This window comes from Mastomys coucha, chromosome X (genome assembly GCF_008632895.1).
Source record: "Mastomys coucha isolate ucsf_1 chromosome X, UCSF_Mcou_1, whole genome shotgun sequence".
Taxonomy (NCBI): domain Eukaryota; kingdom Metazoa; phylum Chordata; class Mammalia; order Rodentia; family Muridae; genus Mastomys; species Mastomys coucha.
The window spans coordinates 74,474,548-74,485,088 of record NC_045030.1 but is presented as its reverse complement, the minus strand read 5'-3'; the positions used below and the strand labels follow the sequence as shown (position 1 = coordinate 74,485,088).

The window sequence follows — 10,541 nt, the reverse complement described above, 5'->3', positions numbered from 1 at the left end:
GTTTCAGGAGGGAAACAGGGAAAGGGGATAACATTTGAAGTTTAAATAAAGAAAAAAAATCCAATAAAAAAAAGAAAAAGGAAAAAAAGATTTGGAATAAAGCTAGCTATTAGGTGCTATTTCCATTATAGGCATTTTGAAAGCTGTGAAAGACACTGAGTAAAATGGCACAGGGTACTGTGAAGCAGAAGTGAGTTGGCTATCTTATACGCTGAAATGCAATGGCCCAAGCATGCTCTTCCTAGGGGTAAAAGCTGTGTGGTAATAGAAAAACCTTTTTATACTTCTGCTTGAAACATGATTTAAAAGATATTGATATCTGTACACAGTATGTCTCCTTAGTATCCACAGAAGGAAAAATAAAAATCTCCAGGCTGAGTATTTAGAGGGTTGATTTTCACTTTGGAAATCCTTTCTTGAAAGGAAGGGATTCTTAGATTCTCTTTAATTTAAGGAAGGGATTCTTTATAGATTCTCTTGAAAGGAAGGGAGGTACTTGCAGACAGAATTATGCAAGTGACTATAACACTCCTTATCCCTCAGTGTATATGGTCACCTGTTTTCAGGTGAATGTTTCCAGGAAATGCTGTTTACTAGTATCTGATGAGTTAATCAGTACCTGATGTTATGCAGATGTTATTGTTTGCAAGTTAGCCTTCATTTTGATCTGAAATACATTTTTAACATCTAATCTATTGCCATGGCTCCATGGATTCCTATTCCTCTCCTATAACAGCCACTCACACCTTCAAAGATGGTTTAGCCTTTTTTGTACCTTTCCTTTACTCTATATACCCTCAGTCTTTCAGGTCATATGGTGTATGTTTTTGAATATCTTCTCTCTCAGGTTCTTCATTTTCAGAATAACTTTTTAAAAATATACTTTTATTATTTGAGCCTTTAATATAGCATATTTTGACCATATTCATTTCAATTCTTCCTATATCAAACACATCTACTGTTACCTCTCTGTCCTTCCAAGTTTGAATTTTTTCTTTTCCATTCCTACCAAAAATTTTGCTTTTGGTTGGCCACCTACTTGGGACTGAAGCCTGCCCAGAAGTGTGGTCGTCCTACCAGGGTACTGTCATTAGAGAAAGCTGACTGCCTGTCAGCTATGACTTCATATGTGCAACTGTCCTTTTACTTCCAGAAAACCATTTTCTTAATGTTGTCCACATAGGTCATATGGCTAGTAGATTAGCATGATTCCTGAATGAGTAATGGCTAATCCTGAACTCATTCCTTTATGCACTACTTTCCAGAACTTTAATTTTAAGAGTCTTGGCCAACTTTCAGTCTACTTCAAGACTGTAAAATCTACCTTTATTTTTCATGATATAAAAACCAAATAACCTCATTATATAAAATTTGGAAATTGCACCTGTACTGGCTAGTTTTGTGTGCCAACTTGACACAGGCTGGAGTTATCACAGAGAAGGGAGCTTCAGTTGGGGAAGTGCCTCCATGAGGTCCAGCTGTGGGGCATTTTCTCAATTAGTGATCAAGGGGGTAGGGCCCTTTGTGGGTGGTGCCATCCCTGGGCTGGAGGTCTTGGGTTCTATAAGAGAGCAGGATGAGCAAGCCAGGAGAAGCAAGGCAGCAAGAAACATCTCTCCATGGCCTCTGCACCACCTCCTGGTTCCTGACCTGCTTGAGTTCCAGTCCTGACTTCCTTTGGTGATCAACAGCAATGTGGAAGTAAGCTGAATAAACCCTTTCCTCCCCAACTTGCTTCTTGGTCATGATGTTGTGCAGGAATAGAGACCCTGACTAAGACAGCACCTAAGATCCAACTCCAGAAAGAATTTGCAATGCTTTCTTTCAGATGTGCTTCTCTGTTTCTCATTAGGGTTGTGTGTGTGCACATGAGCATATGTGTGTGTTTGTTTGTGTCATAACTATTTTTTCATTAATACTACATTCTGAGACTTTTCACTTCATTAAGCAGCTTTCAAGAATTTTTAACAGCCGCATAATTTTATGGAATCATTTCTGAACAGTCCCAATATTGACTGTTGAAATTGTTTTCAATTGTGAGTAGCTCTGCAGCATATATTTTTATGTATATCATGCATCATTGTTCTTTGAACTTTACCTATTTAAGGGCTCCACTCAAATGCTACTGCACTGAAGTCTTCTATAATAAGTTTAGGCAAAACAAAACAAAACAAAAACGAAACAACCCCCCCAAAACCCTCAAACTCATCTTCTGCAATATGAACCCCCTCTTTTTTCTTTTCTTCTTCTTTGATTTGCATCATCTCCTAACTACATTCTATACTAAACCCTTACCTTACTTAGAAAGTAAGAACAGGAATTCCCTATATTTTGTTCATTATCATATACCACAGTAGCTACTAAATTTATATGATAATTTATAAAAATAAATTATTGAAATGGGCAAAGAGGCATTGGTGGGCCTCAGGATGCTAACATTTAAGATCACTTGATATGCTATATAAGATGGGCAGTGCCTGCTCATGTACCTCCACCATATAATTTTGGCCAACCTGACAGGGAAAATAGTTGCTTTAATGATTGTTCTTTTTTTTTATAGTGTATGTGAATACTTTTTATATTTCGTTGTTTCCTTTATGTGTACGTTTTTTTTCCACTGAGAATTTAAATGATTTTTACTCATTTTACTGTATTTAGTAGACATTAGACCATTTTCACCATGTGAAAATATTTTTGTCTGTCTTCATTTAAAAGAACTTTTATATACAGCAATCTTAATTTGTACATGATTATATCCATCTCTCAATTTGTAATTTCTTCTCATGAATTATGTTGCAGTTCTTCATTGAAAATTTAATAAGTGTTTGAATAGATTTTGTTTAGTTTTCATTGCTTCTGCAATGAAATTAATCCCTCAGAAATTTATGTTGCTGTATGGTGTGAGGTAATTTTCTAAATTGTTTTTCCATCAGTTGTTTCACAGCAGCAAATATTGAATAATTCATTCTTTTCCACTGTTGCGTAATATATCTAAATTGTTATATATAGTATGTTCTTTGGGGGAATTTATCTACTCTCCATTTCTGTGGTCTGCTTCTTTTTGTCCTAGTTATAAAGTTCAAATATTATTAAAATATTATTTAAACTTTATAGCTTTTAAATAATTCCTATCACCTCAGCTTTTCTACTTATTATAACTGTAGGATCACTAAGCCCCAATTGGCTTACTTGTGTTGTGTGTATAATATGCTTTCATACCTTTAATTTTGCAAAGGAGAACTTTCTACTCTTGTTGCAGTTAGCTGAGTATGGCTTGTCTCCAGAGAATTTCATATTAATAATTTAACTTCTATTTTCTCACTTTGTTCTATGAAGTCATGGCTGAGAAGTTTATCTTTTTGTATTTTGAAGATCAAAAAGTGTATAGAAAATCTCAGACTGTTGGCATCTTTAATTTTTTTGACAGGGTCTCTGTGTAGCTCTTGCTGTCATAGGAACACCATGTGCTACATTTCTTACAGTTAATGTACTAATACATTCTTACTAACTAAAATTCATAGTTGGCATTTGGGGTCAGTCTTTATTTCCTGCAGTTAAATGTGAGTTTTATCATGTATAATGGCATATAGTCACCACTATACTATTTTACAGATATTCAGTTCCCTGTGACTTACCTAGTCATGCTCTCAGCCATCTGAACCTATACTCACTATTGATCTTTTGTTTTTCTTTGTATTTTTAAGATGATGATATAATTTCATCATTTTCCCTCTTCTCCTCCAAAGCCTTTTTGTTTTTATTGGGTATTTTATTTACTTACATTTCAAATGTTATCCCCTTTCCTGATTTCACCCCCAGAACCCCTCTATCCCATCGCCCTCCTCCTGCTTCTATGAGGGTACTCTCTCACCCACCCACCCATTCCTTCCTCCAACGCCTCTTATACATTCCTTTTATGGTCTCTTTAAAATTCATGCATGGTCTTTTTCCTTAATTCTGTTACTTACACACACATACATACATACATTTATATTTCTAAACACATACGTATAATATACTCAGTCAGTTAATGTTATTAGTTTTTTTTCAGGGCTGTTTGGTTTTATTTGTACATTTTGTATAAAATGAATTTCATTTTGACATTTTATCTTCTCCTGTCCTCTTCCTGCATGTAGCTAGACAATTCTTCCCATTTTACTCTCACGTTGAATTTTATTCTGCAAATAACAGAAAATATGACATGAAACATTTGTCATTTTATTCACTGTATAGTTTTGCCTTTTTCAGAGTGGCTTATTTTAATTTTAACTTTCACTTGTCAGGATGGGTTTAAGGTTCCTCAGTGTCTTTTAATGGATTGGCAGCTCATTTATTTGTCTTTATTAAAGAGTAATATGCTACTGCATTGGAATGTTACAGTATTTTAAAAAAAACCTGTTCACTTAAAGAAGGACATTTTGCTTGTTCCCATGTTTTGACAGTTAAGAACAAAGCTGTCACTAACATTTATGTTTAGGATTTTAAACTCATTGGGTGAATTGCAAAGAGTTCAACTGCTATATTACATGATAAAATTGACAGTCTTCCAAGGTGGCTAGCTACTATGGCATTTCTGGGAGCAGCAGCTATTTCTCTGTATCTTTGCTAGCATTTGATATTGTCAGCATCTTGGACTGCAGTCACTCTGATAGATGTTTAGTATCATTTCATTGTTTTGCTTTTCAAGCCCCTAATGACATCTTACCCAACATCTTTTTGTCATTGGTAAGAGTTTTGGTGATGTGTCTATTTAGTTCTTGTGTTCCTTTTATAAAGACAGGATCTCTTCATGTACTGTAAGAACTTAAAAACATGTGTTTAAGAATAATTAGTGAAAAAAAAAACAGGCTGTGATTTTGAAGGAGAGTGGGTTGAGGTATATGGGAAGGTTTGGAGGGAGAAACATTGTAATTAAATTTTAATTTCAAAAGTAAACAAAAATGACAAAGAATTCTTGTTATCTATGATAACATTCTTGTAATGATTTGTAGTGGTTTCTCCTTAATATGTTATAACAGAGTATGAGGGAGTGGTGTAGAAACTGGAAAGAGTTTCTTCATTTTATGTCCTATCTATTATACCACCCTTTGCAAAAAATAATAATAAGCATATACATGAAAAATATTATGTATTTTATGTATCTGCATGCATATATATATACCTGTGTGTGTATGAGTGCGTGTGGAGGGGCACACATGCTACAGTGCCTACTTGTGGAAGTCAGAGGGCAACTCATAAGGAGCTTGTTCTCTTCTTACACAAGGTGGTCCTGGAGGTCATGTGCCACTGAACCATCTCAATGTTGTTGCAGTCTTCTTCTTCTTCCTCCTTGTATTGCAATTATTATTGTTATTTTAATAGTAACATAGATAGAACTATATTTTAAATTTCCATTGTTAGTATATTAGAAAGCAATTGTCTGTTGTGTATTAACATTACATCTTAATTTGTTAAGTCTTTCTAGTGAATGTGTAGTTGTAGCTCATGGTTCAACTTGTATTTCCTTGTTTCCTTATTAACTATTAACATCTTATTAGCTACTGAATATCCTTTTTTGTTTTTCTCAGCCATCTGAATACTTTCTTTGAAGAAATATCCATTTAATGTCACATTAATGTTTGGAATACTTACATTATTACCATGTATACAAACACACTCACATAATACACTCGTGCTCATGTGACAAATCCTTTAAAAGATGCATACTTTAAGAATATTTTTCTCTTCTTTGGTTTATAATTTCATTTTCTTAGTGTGTCTTGTGTTATAATGGTTACCTTTTGGTTTTAAGACATTTGTGCCTTACATGATGTTCCTGTTGGCTGTTGTCTACTCTCAGACCTGTAGTGTACACTCCCCTCCCCTTTACAATGATCTCTGGCTATCTTTAATATAAAAAGTCTTTGCCTCTATTTCAAAATGACTTTGCTCATTTTGTTGTAGAATTCTATAGAGTTAGTTTTTACTTCTTTGATTTAGATTTTAGATAGATTATCTATTCATCTGTTGATGAACACTTAGGGTGATTCCATTTTTGTTTTGTGTGAATGCTGTTACTGTGGACACAGTATAAGTTTAACATGCTAGTTTCATTTACTTTGCAATTTTTAAAATCTTTATTTTCACTTGTCAGTATGGGTTTAAGGTTCTTCAATACATCCCTTTTAATGGATTGGCAGCTCATTTATTTCTCTTTATTAAAGAATAATATTTGACTGCATTGAAATGTTACAGTATTTTAATGTATGTACCTAGCAGTGGTCTTTGTGGATCATGTGGCAGTTCTATTTTTCAGCTTTTAAGGAACCTCTATATTGTTTTCTGTAGTAGTTATACCAGTTTACATTCCCACTAATAATATATCAGCACTTTTCATTATAGCAGGATTGAGTGAGATAAAATCTTTTCATGGTTTTCAGTTGAATCTCTCTGAAGATTAGTGTTATCAATCATTTATCTATATATGTGTTGACTATTATTTAGAGATATCTTTTCAAGTTCTTTGGCCACTTTTAATCAGGCTCTTGGTAATTTTGCAACTGAGTTAATTGAGTTCCTCATATATTTTGCATATTAACATCTTATTACTTGTACAACTTGTTCCCCCATTTCGTAAGCTATTTCTTCATTGAGTGGATTTGTTGTATAACTTTTGTTTTTAGGGAATCCCATTTTGCCTATTCTCACCTTAGTTGCCCATGCTTTTGAGGTTATGCTAAAAGTCATTGCACAACCTAACTCCATGGCATTCTTTCCCTGTGTTTTCTGTAGTGGCTTTATAGCTGTGGCTTTTACATCTTCACCCTGAATGCACTTGGAGTTTATTTTGGACATGGTGAGAGGTCATGATCCATGTGTTTTAGATGTGCTAGGTGCTTGTTTGGTACCTGTTGTGTCATCCTTTGGAAGTATTGGAGCATCTAGGAAGTGTGACCTATCTGAAAGCACTTACATCATTGAAAGCACCACTCCCAGAGATGATTATGGTCTTTTTTTATGGGAACACTGACTAGTTACATGAGAAGGCATTGTCATAAAAAGAGCAAGTCTGGCTACCTCTTGTTTCTCCATGTGTTCTCTTGTACCTCTGCACCTGCCATAATAATGCCATCAATATGGAGCCCTCACATGTGGCTATTTAATTGAGCTCTCTAATCTCAGACTTTTAGTTTCTAAGACTTATCTAACTTAAAGTTTTCTTCTGAAGTTTAGAAATTGATATTTTCTTACAGAAATATAAATATTGACTTAAATCAGAAAATTGGCATTGAGAATCAAGTAATTGCTGTAACTATCTGACAACATGGAAGCTCCTTTGGAATTGGGTAATAAGCACTGGTTGAAGTTGTTCAAAGGAGTTGGTTATCAAACGTATAGAATTCTGTAAGCAACATTATATACAATTTTCATGAAGTCTCACAGGATGGAGAGTCCAGGCATCTACTCAGATGCATTTGGGGATCCTATTAGAACTGGCGTAAAGGCTACCTTTGTAAACCATTGCAAAGAACTTTGGTGGGCTATGGCCCTACCTTAAAGTTTTATAAAGGATTGAATTTCAAAGTGAAATTATATTATCATTATATCTGGTAAAAGAAATCTCTAAAAAAAAAAACCCATACAAACAATTTTGTGGGTGTTTTAGATAGCATTCAGCCTGTTTTAGAGCTAAAAGAAACAGAGCATGAAAACTTAAGAGAATTGTGGCTTGAGAGGGGAATGCATTAGGAGACAGTGTGTATGGCCCAGAATCTACTTGCTAAAGACATTACTGTGGGTAAAAAGCCAAGTCTTTTCCATGAATACAGTGAAAGGCACCTCATAAATCTGTGATGCACCCCTTATATTACATGCCCCAGGTCTGGGAAGCACAGCATTATACTAAGGATCAGGCTTTCTATGATTTCACTCCTAGCCAGTTCTTTTGAACTCATTCATTGGATCTCAGTGGCAGGGGCAGAGGCAGAAGAGAAGAGGTGAATGTGGAGTTCTCCCCTCGAAGGTAAAATATTAATATATTTCTCACAGGAGCCAAATTAGTTCCTGTGAGAGCAAATCATAAAAAGAGCAAGGTTGGCATCTGAGTCTCTCTGCCTTCCTTCTGATTATCACTCTTTGGCTCCCTCTGCATGCATTCCAACCAATTTCACCAGGATTTCACCAGGGGCTAATTAAATAAGTGGGGCTGCTTAGTGTTGACCTTACAGCCTCCAAAACTATGAGCTAAATAAGCCTCTTTTATTTATGAGCTATTCAGCCTCAGGTATTTTGTTGTAGCAACAAAATCTGACATACATGAGAGTTGAACGTTACTCTTTTGCATGTAGATATTTGGTTGTATTAGTAGCACTAACCTTTCTCCATCATGTCTTCTTCAAATATTTGTCAAAAAAATCAGTTTTCTGTACATGCATGACTTTATTTATGCCTTATGTATTATGTTCTATTTGATTATATTTCTGTTTTAAGAGCACTGTACAGTTTATATTGCTAAAGCTCCAAAGTACAACTTGAAGTCAGATAGTGTAGTACTTCAGCTTTGTTCTTTTGGTTCAAGATTTCTTTGACTATTTGGGTTCTTTTTAAGTCTTTCCCTGGCATGTCATCATGTCCATTTAGTGATGTCATGTTTTCTTGATTGCCCTTCATCTTTGTTGTCCTACGTTAAGGCCTGTGTGGTGAAGAATTAGATACTTATAACAATCTTTAAATTCTGGCATTGTCTGAGAACATCTGTCAACATCTGTCAACAATAAGTCTGTCTGGAAATTCTGGGTGTGTTATTTTTTGTGTTGTCTTTAAGCCCACAACTAAGGGGTACCCTAAGTACAAGACCACTGAGACCCATGCCATACCAGGCTGGGATCTATGCTCTTACCTGCTAAAGCCTGCTTGGATGTAGGCTATTCAGAGTCTAATGTCAGTGTAGTGCCCTGGCAAGAATGCAGGCTTGGTTTCATGTCTGTCTTGTAGCAATTACTGCTTCTAGTGTAACACCATGAAGCATTTAGGGGTCCAGCGTTTATGTGTACTGACCTGGATTTGGCAACTATGAGGAGCGCTCAGAGATTTTTTTTTCCTCCTGTGGTGTTTCCAGTGTTGTGAGTTATGGCTACATATTATGTTTAGTTATTTTTTTTATCCTAAGTAAATGATCTCTCTCTCTGTGTCTCTCTGTCTCTCTGTCCCTCCCTCCCTCCTTTGCTCCTCTCTCTCTCTCTCTCTCTCTCTCTCTCTCTCTCTCTCTCTCTCTCTCCAGCCTATGGTGTTTGGAGTTGGTTCAGTGAATATGTACGTTAATTCAAGATGGTTCTTACTCATTTCAGCACACGTTCTCTTAGTACTTTATTATGACCAGGTATTTTTACCTGATTGCATTCACATTTTATGAAAGTATATTTATGTGTGGATAGTTATTGAAAATGATGCTTAGTGGGAGGGAGTAGTCAATAGAGAGTTTAAACTACTATCTTGCTCTGTCTCTTCTCAAGTACTTCATGCTTTTATATACCAACATAAGCAATATTAAAGAATTCCAACTTATGAATTTTATCATTAATGTATAAATCGAGTTACATTTTGTGAACTGTGTATTTTATGAAGCTCACTATTTTGTTTTACTAACTTTTTATGTTCTTGCTAATATGGATGATTAGACTGCTCAGGAACAAAAATAATTTTATTGAATTTTTTCTAGTTTGTATCCATCTGTCTCATTATCTATCTTTTTCTCAACCTCAGTACCATTATCTATCTATCCATCTGTCCATCCAATCCATCCATCCACTCACTCATCCATCTTTTGTTTTACAGTATTGCAACTTGATAGGATGTCTATTAGGATGTTGCCTAGAACAGATCTTTGCCTTGCTTCTGATCTTATAACAGAAGCTCTTTAGTGTTTTCTCATTACCTGTGAAACCAACGAGATTTTTCCTTCTTTAAATTAATTTATTTACATCAAACACTGTTCTCTCCTAGTGCCCCCTACAGAGTCCCTCCCTCTTCTACAACTCCCCTTCTCCTCTGAGAAGGTACCCCCCTTGGTATCCCCCACCCTGATGCCTCAAGTCTCTGCCAGATTAGGCATATCTTCTTTCATTGAGCCCAGACAAGACAGTCCTGTTGGGGAACATATACCACAGTCAGGCTACAGCCTTAGGGGGTGGCTCCACTCTTGTTGTTGGGGGCAGGGCACTTGGAGACTGAGCTATATGTTTGCTACATATATGCCAAAGGCCTTGTTCAAGCCTGTGTATGTTCATAGGTTGGTGGCTAATTCTCTGAAAGCTCCTAGCAGCCCAGGTTAGTTGACTCTGTTGGTCCTCCTGTGGGGTGCTCATCCCCTTCAGGGCCTTCAATACTTCCTCCAACTTTCCTTGACCTCCGTCCACTGTTTAGTTATGGGTATCTGCATCTGCTTCAGTCAACTGCTGGGTAGAACCTCTCAGAAGACAACTATGCTATCTCAAAGCAAAACAGAGTATCATTAATAATGTCAGATTTGTGTTTGCCCATGGGATGGGTCTCAAGTTGGGTCA

At 35.9% G+C, this 10,541-nt stretch overlaps 1 protein-coding gene across 3 annotated transcripts in view; it reads left to right on the top strand.

Moving 5' to 3' along the window:
- Positions 1 to 10,541, top strand: part of Gabra3 (gamma-aminobutyric acid type A receptor alpha3 subunit) — a 191,776-nt gene that overhangs the window by 6,579 nt on the left and 174,656 nt on the right. The window lies entirely within an intron of this gene.